We start from the raw sequence: 6,833 nt of genomic DNA on the forward strand, positions 1-6,833 counted from the left end.
AAAAAAAAAAAATGAGTCTAATTTTTAAACTGGTACATATTTTCAGTGTACTTGTGATATTTTGATACACTCAATATGTGTAATAATCAAATCTGGGTAATTGGAATAGTCATCACCTTAAACATTTATCTTTTTTTTATGCTGGAACATTCAAATTATTCTGTACTAGCGATTTTGAAATACACAATAGGTTATTGTTTATTATAGCTGTCTAGTAATTCATCAAACAGTAGGTCTTATTTCTTTTATTTAACTATGCTGTTGTACCAATTAATCAAATTCTCTTCTTCCCCCTCCCACCTACTCTTCCTGGGCTCTGGTAACCAACAATCTACTCTCCATCTTTATGAGATCCAAATAACATAAGAGATCATATGAGATCACTTAATATAATGACCTCCAATTTCAACCATGTCACTGCAAATGATAGGATTCTTTTTTATGGCTGAACAGTATTCCATTGTGTATATACAGTACATTTTCTTTAAGCATTCATCCACTGGATGGGTACTTAAGTTGATTCCATATTTTGGATAAGGTGACTAGTGCTGTAACATGGGAATGCAGATAGCTCTTTGACGCACTGACCTCCTTTTGTTTGGCTATATACTCGGTAGTGGGATTGCTGGATCATAAGTTGGTCTATTTTTATTTTCTTTGAGGAATCTCCCTACTACTTTCCATAGTAGCTATACTAATTTGTATTCCCCCAAATGTGCTTTGTATACAAAATATGGAAATGAATCCAAAGGCTTGAAAGGCTGCTTGCTAGCCGGGCGCGGTGGCTCACACCTATAATCCTAGCACTTTGGGAGGCCAAGGTGGGTGGACTGCCTGAGCTCACAGGTTTGAGACCAGCCTGAGCCAGAGCGAGAACTCATCTCTAAAAATAGCTGGGTGTTGTCGTGGGCACCTGTAGACCCAGCTACTTGAGAGCCTGAGGCAAGAGAATCGCTTGAGCCAAAGAGGTGAAGGTTGCTATGAGCTGTGACGCCACAGCACTCTACCAATGGCGACAGTGTGACTCTGTCTCAGGAGAAAGGCTGCCAGCCAAGTGTCACTGGGAACCATGGTTGGGAAGGAGTTTATTTAACTGCATCTTTCCTAATCCTTGGCCAATTTGAAGTCTGGAAAGACCCAGGGGGACAAGATTGGAAAATCCCTCCTTTACTATCTCAAATCTGATATAGTTTGGTTTGGTAACAGAAAACTTGACAAGGCAAAAATCTCAGAAAGAAGAAGTTGAGCACTGACCTGTATCATCCATGACTTAAAGTGAAACTTCTCTGTGAAAAAGAAAACATAAAATTAGGCCTTGATGTCCCATGGTAATGTTGAATCTGTAGCAAAAGAGGGCACTTTAGAACTGGCTTGCATTTCAGAAAACTAGGCTAAATTTAAAACACCAAAAATGGTGTTATCTAATGCAGAATATAAAAAGGAACTAAAAGTTTCTGCTTTTGTAATCCAATTAATTTTGGAAAAACTATATACCATTAATGTATGGTGTTAAAAGTCAGTATAGTGGGTGCCCCCACTGAGGGCATAGAGGGAGCTTCTGGGGTGCTGATAAAGTTTAGTTTCTTCATCTGGGGGCTACTTATACATGCATGTTTAAATTGTGAAAAGTCATTGAAATTCATAGTTAATGATTTCTGTATATTTCAATAAGAAGTTAATTAAGACACCCATATATCCTAAGAGTCAGTCTCACTCTGTTACCCCAGATAGAGAGTGCCGTGGTATCATCATAGCTCACAGCAACCCCAAACTCTTGAGCAAGTCTCTTGCCTCAGCCTCTCAAGTAGCTAGGACTATAGGTGTGCACCACAATGCCCAGCTAGTTTTTTTATTTTTAGTAGACACAGGGTCTTGCTCTTGCTTAGGCTGGTCTCAAATTCCTGAACTCAAGCAATCTACCCTCTTCAGCCTCTCAGAGTGCAAGGACTACAGGTGAGAATGAGTCACCTCGGCCAGTCAAGGGACAGCAACTTTTTCCTTAAAGGAGGAAGACAGTAAATATCTTAGTCTACATGGTCGCAACCACTTAACTCTGCCCTTATAGCTCAGAAGCAGCCACAGACAATGAAAAAATACTGGGTGGGACTGTGTTCCCATAAAACTTCATGAAAACAAAATATCACATATACCCTATAAATAGGTAAAAGTAGGCCGGTTGACCTAGCACTCTGGGAAGCCAAAGCAGGAGAATTGCTTGAGTGCAGGAGTTTAAGATAGGCCTGAGCAAGAGCGAGACCCCATCTCTACTAGAAAAACTAGCCAGGTGTTGTGGTGGGTGCCTAATAAGTCCCAACTACTCAGGAGGTTGAAGCAGGAGGATCAAATGAGCCCAGGAGTTTGAGGTTGCTGTGAGCTAGGCTGGTGCCATGGCCGTGACACTCTAGCCTGGGCAAGGGAGTGAGACTGTGTCTCAAAAAAAAAAAAGTAAATAGTATATAAAAAATGTATCAATAGGCTTGCCGCCTGTGGCTCAATCGCTTGAGCCTAGGAGTTGGAGGTTGCTGTGAGCTATGATGTCCATCACTCTATCCAGCGCGACAGCTTGAGGATCTGTCTCAAAAAAAAAAAAAAGTATCAATAAAACAAAACTTTACAAAAACAGTCTGGTTGGGTGGTGCCTGTGGCTCAAGGAGTAGGGTGCCGGCCTCATATACTGCGGATTGTGGGTTTGAACCTGGCCCTGGCCAAAAAATGCAAAAAAAAAGAAAACGGAAAAACAGTTTGGTCAATTGTTTTCGGATTCCTGCTCTATCTTTTTTTGTATGTTCTTATCTAAAACTTTTATTTTAAATTTGAACAGATGCAAAGGATGCATTCCAACTTATTATAAATACTGACATTTTAAAATAAGACTAAAATAGCATTTTAAAGCTAGCTAATGGAATCTATATATCATAATAATTTAACACCTTCCATCAATAGCAAAACAAACTCTTCTGTAAGAGTTGGATATTTTACACGGTTTCTTTTTCTCCTTGAAAAGCTATCTGCCTCACCTCATTGGTCACCTTAACATTCTTTTTTTTTTAAGAGACAGAGTTTTACTTTATCACCCTTGGTAGAGTGACATGGCGTCACACAGCTCACAGCAGCCTCCAACTCCTGGGCTTAGGTGATTCTCTTGCCTCCCTAGTAAAAGGGACTACAGGCGCCCCCCACAACGCCCAGCTATTTTTTTGTTGCAGTTTGGCCAGGCCTGGGTTTGAACCTGCCACCCTTGATATATGGGGCCGGTGCCCTACCCACTGAGCTACAGGTGCCACCCAAGGCACCTTTTCTGTAACAACAAAAAGCATAAATTTTAATCATTTTTACTTCCTGTGATTGAGGCATATCTGAATATTGTAAAAAGTTATTCTGGGCTTGGTGCCTGTGGCTCAAGTGGCTAAGGCGCCAGCCACATACACCTAAGGTGGCAGGTTCAGTCCAGCCCGGGCCCACCAAACAACAATGAAGGCTGCAACCAAAAAAATAGCTGGGTGTCGTGGTGGGCGCCTGTGGTCCCAGCTACTTGGGAGGCCGAGGCAGGAGACTTCGCTTGAGCCCAGGAGTTGGAGGTTGCTGTGAGTTGTGATGCCATGGCACTCTACCCAGGGGGATGGCTTGAGGCTCTGTCTCAAAAAAAAAAGTTATTCTGGGGTGGCTCAGTGAGTAGGGTGCTGGCCCCATATACTGAGAGTAGTGGGTTCGAACCTGACCCCGGCCAAACTGCACAGAAAAATAGCTGGGTATTGTGGCAGGCGCCTGTAGTCCCAGCTACTTGGGAGGCTGAGGCAAGAGAATCACCTAAGCCCAAAAGTTGGAGGTTGCTGTGAGCTGTGATGCCCCAATACTCTACCAAGGATGACAAAGTAAGACTCGGTCTCTAACAACAACAAAAAAAGTTATTCTGGATTGAGTAATCATAATTATTGTTAGTGCCACAACTGATTAAAACGTTTTGAATATATATTATGAAACATAATTGCTAAACATAAAATCATACTGGAAATGCATCTCTTGGTGCGATTAATAGGACTCTACTAAATGGACCTATATGGTCTCTGTAGTGACTACTTAATTCCGCCACTGCAGTGTGAAAGCACCACAGTGTGTAAAAGATTGCGCATGATTTTATATGCTCCTCCATGCATTTATACTATATTCATGACTGAATATTACCTCCTGTTTAATTGAGACAGGGTTCCACATTAGTTCTGCTCTTATTTTTGTTTTTTATAGGTAAAAGAAGCGGAAGACCCTGGTCAAACAAGCCGTGGGGAATGGAAGGCAGGTTCCTAGAACAGAGCACTCCTCCCTCAGCCCCGAACACGGTGTCCAATTCTGATACTCAATGTTATTTCTAAGGCCTCACCAGCTGCTACTTTGGTGAGGTCCTCTCTCCCTCAATTTTAGGTCCTTGAGGAATTGAAAACACCAGATTTGTTGCCCTTTGCCTTTTTGTTTGTTACCCTTTTTGTTTGTTTAATGTTCAGGATAGGTGAGAGGAAACTGTCCATTTGCTTTCAGAATTCCCGGTTGTAGCAAAGAGGACATGTGGAAGTTGATTCCTAGGACACTATCTGTGCATCACCTGGAATGTCCTGTGTTCCCCCAGTGATCCAGACCCTTTCTCCTCCCAGCCCCAGTGTGAGGATCACTGCTGTAAACATTTAGACCTCCCTTTGTGTGTCCCAGCCCTAATCCAGAAACCAAGCTTTGGCTTGGTGAGGGGCATGCACACTTCCCCAGTACTCCTCTCTTTAGAGTTTTAGGGGATTCCAAATCCTGACTAGGGGCTTTGCTACAGCTGAGGGCTGCAGAGGGAGACAGACTCAACTCTGGACCAGGGTTTGACTAGCATTTGCCTCTGGGGAATTTCAAAAGCAAGTACAGGGTGTGATAACCCCTGGTGACATTCCCCACTCCTCCAACTACATCTCATGATCTTAGGGCAGGGCCAAAATGATCTGCTGGTGACCCATAGCCCAACCTCAAATAGATCCATTCCAACCCAGTTATGGTCTTTAAAAGTATCATTATATATGCCCTGTCTATGAGTTGTCTATAGACAGGGGGAATATCTAGAGCAGTGGGCAGAAAACTATAGCTTGTCATCTGTTTGGGGGTTTTAGTAGAGAGAGGGGACTTTGCTAATTTGTTCAGGCTGGTCTTGAACTTCTGGCCTCAAGTGATCCTCGTGTCTTGGCTTCCCAAAGTGTTGGGCTTAAGAGGTGTGAGCCACCACACCTACCTGTTTTTGTACATGAACTACAAACTGTCATTTATATTTTTAAATTGTTAGAAAAAACTATTTTGTGGGTGGCATCCATAGCTCAGTGGGTAGGGCACTGGCTGCATACACTGTGGCTGGAGGATTCGAACCCGGCCCAGGCCAGCTAAAAAACCTCGATGACAGCTGCAACAACAGCAACAAAAAATAGCCAGGTGTTGTGGTAGGCACCTGTAGTCCCAGCTACTTGGGAGGATGAGGCAAGAGAATCGCTTAAGCCCAAGAGTTTGAGGTTGCTGTGAGCTGTGAAGCCACAGACACTCTACAAAGGGTGACACAGTGAAACTCTGTCTCAAAACCAAACAAAAAAAAATTATTTTGTAACATCTGAAAATCATTTGGAAGTCAAATTTCAATGTCCATGTAAAATGTTTATTAGAACACAATCATGCCCAATCCTTTACACACTGTCTGTAGCACTTTCCTAATGTAGTGGCAGAGTCAAGCAGTCAGGACAGAGACCATATAGCTCACAAAGCCAAAAATATTTACCATCTGATCTTTTACAGAAAGGAAGAGTCCTGGGTTGGACTTTTACTACCTGATCTTTTACAGAAAGTTGAACTGTGCTCTGGAGTTAAGACAGGGCTAGTCCTCTGTTTTGAAGCCTGCGCTGGGGGGCAGCAAGACCTGGAGCCAGGCCCCCTTTGAGTTCTGCAAGGATGTGTGGCTTTACTTTTACAAAAGGGTGAGAAGGAAGGAGGAAAGATTCTGACTGGACACCACTGAGCCCAGACCGGCTGGCAGCGATCTATGTCCCGTACCCAGTTGTTTGCTGGTTTCTCTTCTCAGCGCAGGGGGCAGGGGGCAGGTGGTCTCCTAAGATCAGCCTGTGGGCTGAAGAGGCTAGGGCCAGGGGCCTCAGGGAGGCTGAAGGGAAGCGGAGCCCGGGGGAGACGCCGGGACCCAGCAGGAAGGGGTGTAGGGGCAGCAAGAAGCTGGGTCAGTCACGCCCGGGCGACCTGGGGAAAAGGGGAAGTCCTTGGATTTTACACTGGGAGCCCCAGTCACTCCTCCAGGCCAGTCCCAACCCCTCTACAGATGGATGGCCTCTCTAGGCACCCGTGGGGACCCCTACGCGCCAAGTCTCCGGCGAAGTTGCTATAAAAGTAAGGAAAGTCCTTGCTCCTCCCTCCGGCAGCTAAAGAACAGAGTCCTCTTTGCCTCCGACCGCTGGCTTCTTTGGTATTTCTAGGCTCAGGAGCCACTGAACCCCGCCCTCCTGCTCCTCTGCTCATGAGAGACCCCTGACCAGTAAGGCAGGTCACCCCTGCCCGATGCTAGCGCGCAGAGCCCCTGGGCCTCGACCGGGCAGTCCCCTGCCCCGGTCCCCGTGTCCTGCGTCGGACCCGCGAGGCAGTTCTCGGGCGGCGCTTCCCCAGCAGGCCGGCGCCCTGTCCCCGGCGTACCTGAGAGGCTCGCGGGCAGCCCGGGGGCGCCCGGCAGCCAGGCAGCGGCGCAGAGAAGCGGCAGGATGGCCCACATCGCGCGGCGGGACAGTGACTCCCGGGACTGCGCGCCCGGAGGCCGAGGGCGGGGC

Source organism: Otolemur garnettii, unplaced genomic scaffold (assembly GCF_000181295.1).
Source record: "Otolemur garnettii isolate 467f Iridium unplaced genomic scaffold, OtoGar3 scaffold00011, whole genome shotgun sequence".
Lineage (NCBI taxonomy): Eukaryota > Metazoa > Chordata > Mammalia > Primates > Galagidae > Otolemur > Otolemur garnettii.